Below are 13,847 nucleotides of genomic sequence, written 5' to 3' on the forward strand. Positions count from 1 at the left end.
CAAGCCTATAATGTGTATATAAATAATTTTATTCACAGCACTGTGAGGTACTGGTTGCACTTCAGACAAGCTCACATTACAATTTCCATCCCTTCTTAGCAGCAGCTTACTTGGCAAGAGGAATTTGAAGTTACTGAATAGGTTTTTAACTTGGCTTTCCACGACCAGACAGATTTAGCAGGACTGAAGGCCTGTTCCTACTGCCTACTGTGAGATGTAGGGAGAAGCAGGAAAAAAAAATTGGGAGTTAATGGAAAATCATGGTTTGGTGGGGAGGCCTAAGGTACCCTCTAGGTTTCCTGACACTTAGAGGATCAGCATGTCAGAAACTCCTTTTTATGAGTCTGTTGATAGAAGATCATTGAGGACAAGGGCATCCCTCAATATCCTGTGTAACCACAGAAGACTCCCAGTCTGGCTTCCAACTAAAAAGCTCACAAATCCTGATTACATGTGGCAGAAAGGCAAAGGACTTCTGGTAGAGCAGAGTCATTTCAAACACTGTAGCGGTGTACTGAAAGCATCTCATGTACTTTTAAACTAGCAAGCTCTGAAATAAGCAGATGAATTAGTTCTTAAGTTTTCCTTATACGTTCTTCAACATGATTTCCTAAGGATGTCAGGCCAGTATGTGTTAAATGTTTACAATGCTGGATTTCTGTATTATGCATTTCCCCCTTTCCCTGTGAAGTAGTTGATGTATGCTTCTCTTTAGTACCGAAATGTTCAAGTAGCTCTTTCTTCCTGATCTTCTGTTAATTTTTTGGTTCTCCTGCATATTTTTACACATCTTCAAATTTCTTTTTTGCTTTTATCTGTGTCTAGCCATTCACACCATCTGCATCACACTGTATAGAAGCAGTCTGCCTGAGAGCTGAGCGCAGAAAGCCAAATGAGCTTCTTCATCGCTCACTTTGCAGCCTTGTGGCAGTGTGCCATGCCCCACAGGGATTTCATTCAGACATCAGCTGACAGCACTGATATTGCACTTGTTGCATGCCAGTAAGAGAGCGGTTCTGAGCTGTTTTTTTGCCTTCTCTGGAGAACAGACTGGAATAAATCAGAAGTGCTGTTGAGTTACCGAACACTCTTCAGTAGTACTTGTGTTGCCAGTAACTCTGTCATTAGAACTGCAGAAAAGCAGTTCTGTGACCACAGTAATATTTCTTCTGTGGGCTGGAGGTGAAGTAAAACTTCAGGCAGGTAGACCTATAGAAGGTCTATTTATGTTAGTGTCCTTGATAGTACTTAATTTTTTTCCGTCATCAGAAGAAAAACAGACTGTAAAAGGATGCGCAGATGGAACTGTCTCTCAGCTGGATGTAGGCAGAGCACAGTATGTTCGCAGTTCTGGTTGCCCATGCAATCTACAAAACATCTTCTGCCTCCTAGGGCAGGGCTCAGCTGCAGCCAGAGTGTCTCCTGTGGGCTGTGGCTCTGCCCAGCTGACATGCCCTGCAGTGGGGGGCCCAAGGATCTCAGTGTCCTGGCCGTGGAAGGACAAGGGTGATTGTGAGGTGATGCAGCTGTGCAGCCTTCTCTGTGCGGATCTGTGAGCCTCTCATCAGCCTTTTCTACTTGGCTGGCCAGAGCATGCAAGCATCTCATGTTCCAAAATGTCATTTTTGTGACAAAACTCATGAAAAAGAGAAGAACTTACTTTGTTCCCTTATCTACTATTTATTTGTTCCACCACAAGCATATATTTTCCCCATTCACTTCTGCTGCTGCCTCATAATCATGATAATCTTTGAAGTATGGGAAATGGTACAAATTTCTGCCTGGCTTTGAAATTGGAGGGATAAGGCATTTATGGGAAGAAGTTATTGTGTTTAAGATTGTTGATGTTGTAAACACACGATTCCTTGGTGTAGGAGAACTGTTAGATCCTGGTTTGAACTGCTGATTGCACACCTGGTGAAAGGCTGTAACTGCCCACGGAGCACAGACAAATTGTCTGCAGCTGTGCTCCCCAGGTGATCAGAAGGGGTGGAATCAGAGTAGGACCTCTCTGGGCACATATAAAAGCCAGCCACTGAAGGGAGAGCAGCTCTTGGACCTGGGCTGCTTCTTGAGGAGTGCTGCACAGCCAGAGAGCCCCTTTGCTATCTGGGTGAGTTTAGTTTTTCCTGTGTATGACTCTTTGCCTACCTGTGAATGCTTTACCTGATGATGCTAAGAACCTGTCAGAACCAATTTCCCTTCTTTGTGAGCAGAATCCATGTTTTCTCTTAAGCTCTGTGGATTTAACTGATTTTATGAGACATGGCTATGCCCTGAAAGCAATGACTAAAAGAGATGGAAATGAAATCTGGAAATAACCTCGAAAATATCCTTTCCAATTGTGCCTTCAGTACCTACACTTGCTAGTGTTACTGTTGGTGGGATTAGGAGGTGTTACTAGTAGAAAGCGTGCTGTTTGTTAGGAGGAGAGGACAGCCACAGAGGGTGCTGCAATACAGGAGCTTTCAGTGCCATCTCAGCAGTGGGCCCTCCACTTTAGTGGCAGTATGTTGATGGTTGCTCTCCTCTTTCCCTTCCAGTTAGGGTTCCCAGGCACTGGTATCTGTTTTGGCATCTGTAATTTCAGTATCAGTCTGAGGTTTCCAGTTGCTGCTGAGCGTAAGATTTGTAGAACTTGTGAAGAAATGAATTGCTTTTGCTAATTTCATATCAAATAAATGGTCTTTATTTGTGGCTATGGAAACATGAGTTTTTCATCAGGAAGGAAACCATGCTGAACTTTGCAAACCATGATAGTTCAATACATACAGCTTCCAGAAATCGTTGTGCGCTGACCCAGATAATAGATTGTCACCTATTCAATGGTAAATTTAAATAAATAATTCATGTAGACTGGGCAGTGGCATCCAAATTGCTACTTCTCTATTCTTTGACTTGTCAGATAATTACTTGGAAAATTGTTTAACTTTCATTAAACAATTTTGTTTAAATGCTGAGGGTTTCTGAAAGGATTAGACTAGATTAGGAAGGATTGGACTCAGTGATCTCTGGAGGTCCCTTCCATCCCCTACAATTCTGTGATTATACTTAACTGAATGAAGATGCATTATTTAGTAGGTATTCTGTGAATTTGCCACCCGCCTGACCTACAAAGATTTTTGCAGAGGAGAGAAGCTAGCATTCGATGCTTGTTTATCTTTGATCCATGTAGACGTTCTATTGGTGTTGGAGAACTTGTTTTCGTCTATAAAAAGCAATGAATAAACTGTTTCTACTAATTAAGCTCTTAATAGAGCAGTGAGGAAGATATTTTTTAATGGTCATTTCCTACCTGCTTTTCTTACTTATCTGCACCAATAGCTGTGAGATAACCTTTCAGGTGTTTCTCTCGAGCTTACCTATAGCGTGCATGGACCAAGAGATGAGGTACAGTACTCTCACTGCCTACCAGACCCCTGATCAGGTCACATTTTGGGGATGTTTCATCAGGGTTGAGAAGCCTCCACCAAACATCCTCAGAAATAGCTGATAGTGAGTTTGATCCTGAAAGGCATTTTGCACTCCTGTGCTCAGTTCTTGACAAGCTTCTGCTGGGCTTGCTGGTCACTGTGATGGATGCAGTCACACCCTGGAAGGGGCACAAAGTAAGGTTTTATTTCTAAAAAGACATGGGGCAATCCCCAAGTCAATGCTTGGTCTTGAAGTTTAATTTCCTGTTGATGCTAAAAACAGACCTTGGCAATGACTTGAAGTTCAGGCTATGCACTGAACATCTCATTCCCACTTCACAAAACACTTGATTTTTTTTCATTGATTTAGTGTTTTCTATTCAAACCACAACTTGTGTTTCAGGCCAATTTGCAGCTGAATGCAAGGGCTGCTTAAGTTTGACTCCAAATCTTGGTACAAACACTACTCTAAGCAGTTATCATGCCATTGTTTGCGCTATTATAAAACATTCCTTAATGTATGAACAACTTTGGTGAAATCTGATGTAACAAAAGCTTTTTTCAGACCTGGGCTTTGCAACAGTGGGCACCCAGCAGAGAGAACCAAAGGGAAGATCCAGTCTTCTCAGGGACACGCTGGGGCTGCCAAAGGTCAGAACATGTTTGCAGTCCTAGGATCATTTTATGATGTATTCTTCCTTGCTGAAAAAATTATGGGAAGCAAGATGGAATTTCTGACATGGTCAAGTTAGTGCTGGGCCTGAACTAAGGGCACTGGAGCTGTATACATAGGCTGAGAGAATGGGATTCAAGGAGGGGGACAAAGGCCACAGAGAATATAGAACTGAGAAGGAAATCTTCAGAAATATTCCCGACTATTACACAATAAAAAAAGTAGTGTTTCTTATGCATCTGGTAACAGGCATTTGGTTTCTGAGGGAGGCTGAATTTCAACACTTCCTATCTGCCTAGCCTGATCTTTTGTAATTATCTGATTGTTTTTGATTACTTGAGATTGTCTCAAGGGGTGTGGATACAAATAACTATTAACTTGTGCATTTTGTCACTTGGGAAAGGTAATCTGTTTATCTCTGCAGGCGGAAGAACGTCATCAGATAGTGAGACCTAGGCAGCCCTAGAGTTATGTCTGTGCTGGAAAAAGGCAGCTTGTTTTGTGCATTTGGGATTTGTCTGTCTTTTGTATGTGTGTGAAGAAAGAACTTTTTTTTCTCAGGGAGAAATCAACCATTTCAAGACAGCCTTAATTCTTCTCCCTCACCCATTTTTATATGAAACAGTGAAACCTTTGCTTGCAATTAGGATTCATCTGTGACTGGTTTGGGGTCAACATGAGCAGCTTTTGCTGCAGTGCTCCCAAGTTAGTGGGATGTTGCTTTGCCTTGCAAATCATTACCAGCCGGATTCACTACATGGATGAAGTTCTCCAGCAAAGTACAGGAGGGCCTCTGTTGACACTGATGTCTGACAGATGAGAACTTTCAGATCTTACCAGTTCAGGTGCAAGTATCTTCCAGGCAGCTCAGGCTGCTGTGCTACACGTTTTGTCTTAAAAGCAAATTTTTGTTTGTTAAGACTCCTTTAAAGAATCCTCAGCCCCAAGGAAGCTTTGTTTCATGTGTCTTACCTGTGCTAGGAAGGCTCCTTGTCGCAGTATTGCTGATAGTGACTTTGTAATCATTAACAAGATTTTTGATTAGGAACAAAAGTACTGCTTATTTTCCTCTTACAGGCACCAAATATTGCTACAGGCAACATCCTTATTTCCACCACTGTTGTTCTCTTCTGACTGCCTCGTTTTACCATTAATGAGATGGAGTTCAAAGAAATGTAGCCTAAGCTTTCATCTGGAATTACAGGGTGCTTATGTACAATACAGCAAACACCCTTGGTCTGAAACTCTTACCATTTGTAATAGTTAACAGAGAACAATTTGTGTGCTTGATTGTAGTTATTGTGTTGTTTTGGTGATTTTTTCAGTCTGGATGTCCCGCTATGAATGATGCAGTGCAGTTCTTGACTACAGTTAGTGCCTTTTTATAATTATGGTAGAAACTTGCCCCAGATTGATTCTGATGAGAGCAGCTAATTTTTATTGAATTTCTTTTTTTGTGTGATGTTTTTTTTTGTGTTCACAACTCGTAGCTGTGAAACGGTCCTGCAGTTCATTTGCGCTCACCTCCCATGTTTAGACAAGGACATCTTGTGCTCTGTACTCAGCTGCTACTATTTTAGACCTAAGATGGATGATGGGTGCAGGAGAAGAAGGGGGAGGGAACCTAGCAAACAAAACACATGTTAAAAGTAGTTTCATTTCTCAATATTAGCCTTTATTAGCAATACTGCAGAGTTCTTATAGCTTGGAGTCTTTTGCACAGAAGTTATAGGTTATGGGTATAGGTATGGGTTATAGGGAAGCCTTTCACTACAAAATGGGGCTCGGGATCTTATGGAGGTGTCCAGCCTCTCTGTGTGCCAGGTATGATGGGTGAGTCAGAAACTGGCTGTGTGATTTCTCACAGCTTTGAACACATGGAGAGGACAACTGTAAGGTGTGTTATTGCTGGTGGCAGATTTGTTGCTTTGCTTGAGGTCAGTGCAAGCACCTTTCTGCAGGCTCAGGATCAGAGGTGTCAAAGAACATTGGTGAAATAAGTGTTGCAGGGACTAAGGAAACACCTTTTGTTCTACCAAATTACAAAGCTGAAACAAAACTAGCTTTGCCTTTTCCTAATGGACCTGTTGCTCAAGTGAAATACATTCTTCTGTAACTCTACTTGTGAAATGCAGGAGCCAATTAGAAACAGCTGTTACACCTGTTGGACACTTTAATACAGCCCACATACATGCTTCAGTCACAGTTATGGGCCTGGCTTATTCTTCTTTAGCACTGGAACAGGCTGCCCAGGGAGGTGGTGGAGTCTCCTTCTCTGGAGACGTTCAAGACCTGCCTGGATGCCTACCTGTGCTACCTGGTGTAGGGAACCTGCTTTGGCAGGGGGGTTGGACTCAATGATCTCTGGAGGTCCCTTCCAACCCCTACAATTCTGTGATTCTGTGATTCTTTAAATCATCTGTTTTTGTATTATCGCTCAAGTATGCTGCATGATCATATAATTACATACAGATAAGCATTAATTAGTAATAATGCTACAGCTGATCTTTAAGTCAGTTACTGATATGCATTTTTCCACTGTACACATTCATTATTGCCATAATATCACTTAGCAATACCTCCACAGTCTAAATGACAGCAGTACAGCTCACTGGTTTGATATTTCAGATTTGTCTATGCAGGAAAACTGCTGGAAAAGACAGCCTATCATTTAAAATCAGCATTGTGGGGTTCCTACTGCATGTATCTGAAGTCACAGCAGAAATGCTGTGATGAGCAGCGCAGCTGAAGGCAGGTCCATAGCAAACATCAAAAGCCAAGCAGTCACTCAAGAAACTGTTGTGAGGAGCACCAAAACAATGTGCTTTGCAGACAGAAATACCTGTTGGCATTTGAAAAGACTGTTTTTATATTAATGATAAACTAATCCTTTGAATTACCTTTGAGTGTATTTGAAGGTATTCAGTGAAGAATATGCAAACATGGTATCTAATGACTAATGATGAGATTCAGTGATGTGTTAACACTGCTTTATAAAACTGAAATCTCAATAACAACAACCATTCTTTTTTAATTCTGTGGTCCAGAACACATCCTTTTCATCTACTGGATGTTGCTGAAAGTAGGAGTGTTTTCTTTATGCAGCCTATTGAAATGTGCTGGAACAGATGTTTCTCCTCCTAATTATTTAGTAATTACAGTTGCCCAGAGCATTAGTAGACTCAGTCTGTTTGACATCAGTCATTCATTTATAGGGCTGGGAATATCCGAGGGCAGAAGACTGTGAGATGTTTCTCAGAGATGCACCATTCCACCTTTTGATCCAACTGCATTTAAGTAGGAGTCAGTTGTTGTAAGTAATATTTATAGAGGGATAAAAGTAGATGTGGGACTGTCTTGTCAGCCTTTCTTTGTGCATCAAAAAGATAAATAAACACTTGTGTGCTGTGCTGTGTGCAGATCTAATGTTTTATGCAAGGGCTTCTAAAAATGTGATTCTGTCTTAGATTGTGCAACTTCTATTTGTTTTTTTTTCTCCCTGAGACTTCTGATATTTTGTGAATGATCAGATAGCGTGGTTGAAGGTATGAAAGAAAGTTTTGCTTAAAGGTTTAAGGATGTCAATGTGAGGAGGATGCACACATAAAATTACTTATTATGCTGCTTTTTTTTAATGAACATCTGTGTGAACAAAATCTGCTTCTGTATTTCTAGAAACAGGAGCCACGAGGATTATGTCAGAAAAAATGTGTGGTTGTGGATGTTTTTTATGCTTTTTAAATGTTTCTCTAAGGTGAGAAAAGGTATAGAAGAGCTTCTATTTGAGATGCTCACAGAGACCCAGATGTCCATTCCAACCTCAGTTATCCTGTGATTCACATTTAAGTGAGCTGAAACAGTCCCAGTGCTCACCAAGGTGTGTTGTCTAACTGCCACTTCATTCTGCAGTGCTGCTGTGATGTAGTTTTGTAAACACTTGAGTATGGAAATGTGTGTAACCAGAGAATCATAGAATTGTGGAATGGTTTAGGTTGCAGGAGACCTTAAATATCACCCAGTTCTACCCTCCTGCCATGGGCTGGCTGCCCTCCACCAGCTTGGGCTGCCCAGTGCCCACCCAACTTGGCCTTGGGCACCTCCAGGGATGGGGCACCCACGGCTCTGGGCAGCAGTGCCAGGGCCTCCCCAAAGAACTTACATAATTTCTTCACGTATGATAAGAAAGCAAGAGTTCACACTGCAGTGCTGAAGTGCTGTGATGCAGTGCATGCCTGTGTTTTTTTTCTTTGTATCACAAAGTTCCACAGAATAATGATGTTTGTGTGATGTAGGAAGTAACCCAGTGAGGCAAAGCACTTCCTAAGTGGAGGAACATATGCTGATGAATGTGGCCTTCAAACCTGTGTAAGGTGTCATTGCTACTGGAGCAAATGCTAATTGTGTTTCAGCCACAGTTGAGAAGTACTGCACTGGGTGATGGAGCATAAGGTCAAACTAGCTCCTGAATCCGTTTCCTTTTGAGGAAAGGAGCAGGTTGTTTCATTGTTTCTGCTCCCATCCCTCTCTGGCTGTGATGTGCGTAGGGCTTGTGCTGCATGTGTGCATAAGACAAGTTGGTGTGGGATGCTGTAGGATACCAGGATAAGATTATGGGGACTCATTCTGTTTCTTATAAGCTGCATGTTACAACCACTTCATTTGTGATTCATTGTCTGCTCCAGCTCGCTTACATCAGTGCTGTATTGTTGTCTGCAGTATAAATGAATTTCAGTTTTTTTTTGCTTTGGATGACAAGGAGAGCCCTGGTCTCAGATGAAGACCATGTAAGACATCAGAGTTGCAAAGCAAAGGAGATGTGACTTCAATTTAAGAGAAATAGTAAAGGAAAAAACAAACAAACTGCTACTCAGAAGAAGACAGTCTATTGCAGATTGCCAGTGCTTTCTTCACTTGCTTTTTAGGAAGAATGCTGATTTAACTCTGTTCCAGTCACTCGACTAAATGTGAGGTAGCTGTCATCTGCGTATCCTAATAATGACTCTGTAATGACACTGAGTCTGTTAGTTCACTGTGGGGTTTCCTGGCAGGCAATATCATGCTACATTAGCAAACTTCCTCTGACTTTAATAAGAAATTACCAAATTGTTTGTTTACAGTAGCTTTCCCCTCATTACTGAGTAGAATGTGCGGCTTCATCAAAACACATTTCTTATGGTCTTTCTCTGTCTTAGGCATTCCTATTTAAAACAAAAAACCACACAATGTGAGTCAGAGGGGAGAAGTGCGATTGACATGAGGAAGGAGAGAAGAAAAAAAAGAACAGAACATGTACTAGAGAAAAAGAAGATAGAGAAAATGAAAGAAGTATTGGTCTCTTAATGAGCTGGGTAGTACTGAAGCAGATGAGGGACTGCAGATAAAACTGAATAAGTTACTTTACAGCAGTGGATAGGATGAAGCATGTCAGAAAACTAATATGCCTTGACTCCCTCTGGGTTTAACTTCATACTGCAAAGCAACAGACCTGAACTGGCATAAATTAGTATGAGATGGGAGGTGTCACTGGTTTGAAGCTTTCAGTTCTAATTGTGTGCACTGCTCTGCTTACATCTCTTGGGAGTAAACTTAGTTATAAAATATGTGGTATTTCATAATTAGCTTTTGCAGGAGGAGCGGCTCTGGTCTCTGCAGGCTTAACACGTTTGGTGATGTAATGGCTGCATTGTCTGCCCCAGTGTTTTCCCTTTGGAATAAGGCATGGCCATTAGAGGTCTCTCTCTGAACCTTCTGGCAGTCTTCTGCCAAGCGTTGATGGTACGCTCACCTCTTCAGAAATGTGGCTTTGCTAAAGTGCTCTTTGGATGCGGGGAAGGTTCTGAAAACCACCTGCTGCTATCTGGATCGGTTTTCTGGGTGGAATTGTTCCATCCAATCCTTTATTCAAGTGATTTTATGATTAATCCTTTAAGCAAACATATTTGTTATTCTCCCCCCAAGAGACTTTAAAGAAGCCCTACTTCAGCTTAGCTCTCAAATAAGAGCACAACTTGTAGGTTTTTTACATGTTATCTAATGTACTAAATAAATAAATGACTGGTAAGTCTATAAATATTGCATTTTTCTTTGCTGAATGTCTCCCCTTTCCAACAGCTTTGCTGAAACTTGAGTGCTGTTTCAGTTTGGCTCTCACTTCTCGCATACAGATGGAGATATGCTATAAGATATTCAAACCTTCAGGCACCTCACCTTCTTTCCTGATTTAAAGAAATAAAAAAAAAAAAAAAAACACAACACCAAAATCCTTGTTAAACCAAACCAATGGGATAACTCTATGGTGACCACAGTTCTTATTCAGCCCTGTGGTTATCTGTTCATGTGTATTTATAATAAAAATAGATGTAGACACTTGAGGGGATTTTGCTTTTATTTGCCTGTGTGTGTATGGCATCTGATTCTCATGCCCTAAAGGCTCTTTATGCTACTCCAGTAATATAAGGGGCCTTTAAACATTACTACCTCATTTGAAAGGATTGCCATAAAAAGATTTGAGCGTAAAGGAAAATCAACTTTGTTGCAGTTTTATTGGGAATTAAGTCACTGTAAATTCACAGTAATGTTCTTCTGCTTAAATTGCTGTAGTCATTAAGAAGGGATATTTTCTATCCTAGAATGGGTTCTTTGCAGCCTCCATTATATGAACCCAGATCTGTGACGTTTACTATAAATGCTGGGCCCATGCAGTGCTCAGGGGAGATGAATTTTATGGCTGAGAGGGCTCTAAAATAGTGGGATCGCATTCTGGAAGCTCCTTGTGGTGAGTGAAATATTTTTCTACTTAGAAATCTTGCTTAGAAGGTGGCTGTCTCTTGATCTTTCCTCTCTGAGAAATCAATATGTTTTAGTTTCTTTCGGAAGCCATTAGTACAGTGTTGAGGATGCTGGCTTTGTTGATACAAGAGTAATGCATAAACTGGTCTCTCGTCTTTGCTGTGCCTTGATAGCATTGCTGCTGCTCAAAAGTTGATTCAGAGGCTGGAAGACTCATCGGTACACAAGTGTTCTGGCCTGGTAATAATTTTGGTACAATGTTCTTGGAAAAAATAAGACAGCAGAAGGTCAGTTTCAGGCTAAGTCGTGATCTCTAGGTTAAATTACCTGCTCCTTGGAGGGAGTGTAGCAGTATGAAAGGCAAGGGAAGAAACAGTTCTGCGTAGAAGCTGGGCACCATATTTTTGTTTTGGCATTGAATTTTAAGGCTTTGGCAGTGAAGTAGCATTTCATCATCACTTGCCATATCGCAGACCCTGAGGGTCTGTTCTTAGTTCTGAGGCACTGTGTGTTTCTGTCACAGTAAGAGCTATCTTTATATATCACACAAGGAGTAATATTCCTAGAAACTGCATTTCAAAAAATACAGATCTGTAAGTGTATTGAGAAATTTCATTCTCTATATTCTCCTACTTCTGTGTGGCAGAATAAAAAATGTAAAAGAATCCACATAAATAAAAAAAACACAGGTAAAAATCCCAAACATGATCTCTCACCTTCTCCAGTACAGTATTATTCATCTTAGTTTTTCTCTGTTGTTGTTCTTCCTCCTAGAGACCCGCGTAAGTTGTAAGATCTATTTTTCATTCAGGACTCTTTTTTTTTTTTCTTTTTTTTAATATATATCCATAAAATTCACTTTGTCATTATTCTGGAGAGTAGAGTTATTTAGAATGAAATTGGCCTCTCTTTTAAATCTGAAATGACAGATTGATGCAGGGAGTCCCGTGTTACAATTAACCACTGTGACTGCAGACATTGGTGTTTTGCCTTTGGGGGTGGGGGGGTTTATGTATTTATGTGACTTGGAGACCTCATATGTATCTTTTGTTTGTTTGTTTCCACTTTCCTATATTCATATACAATTGGAGGATAGGCCCACTGGCAATGAACCAGTGTGTGTTTGCTTATCCATCCTATGGACGTTGACTGTCTAGTGGGAAGCAGGGAAGCCAGATTGGATGCATGGATATCAGGCATCTAAAAATCCATTTTACTTAAGCAAAATAATCCTTCAGACTGGTCTGCAAAATGTAGGATGAGAAAGAAACCAGCTGAGGCTTCTTTTTGGATAAAAATTACCACCCCCCACAGACTAAAGGTTAAATGCTGGATTAAAAACAAAGACATTTTGAGGTGACTATCAGTAGTTTACCTTTCTGTATCTGGACTCAGAGTACTTCTGTGCATGGTTAGAAATTACATTTTTCACTGAAAATATCTATTTATCATCACCTTCAAGGTTCATGGTTATTTCTTACTATCCTGATCAATACTTTTTCCTGGTTATCTTTTTCAGCATTTTTGTACCTCATGCTATAGCAGTTTGCCTGCTGCTAGGTTAAGCTCAAACTGCTGCACTCAAAAACTGCGATGACTTTGTGTGTGCATCCTGTAATAATTGCGAAAGCATGCGGAACATTTACCTCACATCTCCTCTCCCCTTCCCTTTGTAAAAGAAAAATCCAGAATCCTAAACATAGAGCTACTGTTGTTTTTATTTCCCATGTACTTTAACTTTTGGTTAAAGTAAAGCACGTTTGGCTGAGATACTTCTAAAGGAGCTGAATTTCTTTTTTTGTCTGCAACTTGATATAAGCTTTCAGCACGTGGATACAGATAGTGAAGGAAAGCCAGGCTGCTGAGTGCAGACAATCACTGCTCTTTACTTTTACAGGAATGTTATATTTAATCTTTCTGAACGCTCTTCATGCTGATCTTAAGTATACTTCCACTTCTCTGATAGTTGCATCAACACACCTCTAGTAATACCCTGCACATTAAAGCCTCTAATCATCTAAACTTTCATAAATTAATCTAACATTTTGCATGGCTAGCACCCAGACCTGTTTGCAAATGTTTGTTTTTAATCTATTACATAAAATGTCATTTTTTAAAAGTAATAAATGCTTCTCCATCCTTTTCCTATATGCTTTAGAGGCTAGTGTCCTGAACTTTGCACTGACATTGAGGGATTTGTTATTGTTTTGATCATGACACTGACATATCCGTTGTGTGAGAACAGTAGCTTGACCACATGAGTACACACTGCTTAAAAAAAAAAAAAGTAAATAATTCAGTGCTAGACAATGATTTCCAGTGCTTTTCCTTCTGCTTTTATCATCTTTCAGAGGGTGTTTCAGCACATGTCTTTCACATTCTCAGTCCTTTATATTGAAGGAAGGAAATCAGTGATATTCTCTGTTATGGTTATGCTGAGCTGCCTCTAGTCATAAAACTGGTGCAGCAGAGCTGGGACTCTGCAAATCCTTTTCAACATCACTATTCTTCAAGAAGAATCAAAACAACCTTTCTGATTTTGGAGATACCCCATCTGTGCTTTTTGATTTTAAGCACAAATGTGCCACACTTAAACTACTGTCTGTCCTCTCAGTTCGGGAGTTTTATTAACAATTGGGAGGGAAAAATAGTGGCTCTAATTAATCCACTTTGTAATGGTGCTTAGCCACATTGAGAAGGTGATGTTATTGGTTGGACTGTTTATTTACTGAAACTGACAGTAAGATATTCAAAGAGCAGCCAGTGCAATTCCTTCAGAATCCATAGTGTACTGAAGCAGGCATCAGTTTTGCTTCTCCATTAACTACTGTTCTGATATTCTTCAAACCAATGCTTAACTTTATGTACTTCCCTGGCTTTGGGTGCTTTGAAATTGCCTTGTTTTACCAGCCACTTAAATGTTCGTGTTATCACCACCTTAAAATCATAATACTTGTGTTTAGCTACATTCT

At 40.4% G+C, this 13,847-nt stretch overlaps 1 protein-coding gene across 2 annotated transcripts in view; it reads left to right on the forward strand.

The window, feature by feature from the left end:
* Positions 1 to 2,045: 2,045 nt before the first annotated feature.
* The window catches only part of BFSP1 (beaded filament structural protein 1), an 82,852-nt gene continuing 71,050 nt past the window's right edge, over positions 2,046 to 13,847 (forward strand). Inside the window, exon 1 of one of the 2 annotated variants that reach the window (XM_048937069.1) lies at positions 2,046 to 2,113. The gene's annotated coding sequence lies outside the window, so the exon portion shown is untranslated. The remainder of the gene's footprint in view (positions 2,114 to 13,847) is intronic. The other variant, XM_048937070.1, reaches the window with a different exon arrangement.

This window comes from Lagopus muta, chromosome 2 (genome assembly GCF_023343835.1).
Source record: "Lagopus muta isolate bLagMut1 chromosome 2, bLagMut1 primary, whole genome shotgun sequence".
Classification (NCBI taxonomy): Eukaryota; Metazoa; Chordata; class Aves; order Galliformes; family Phasianidae; genus Lagopus; species Lagopus muta.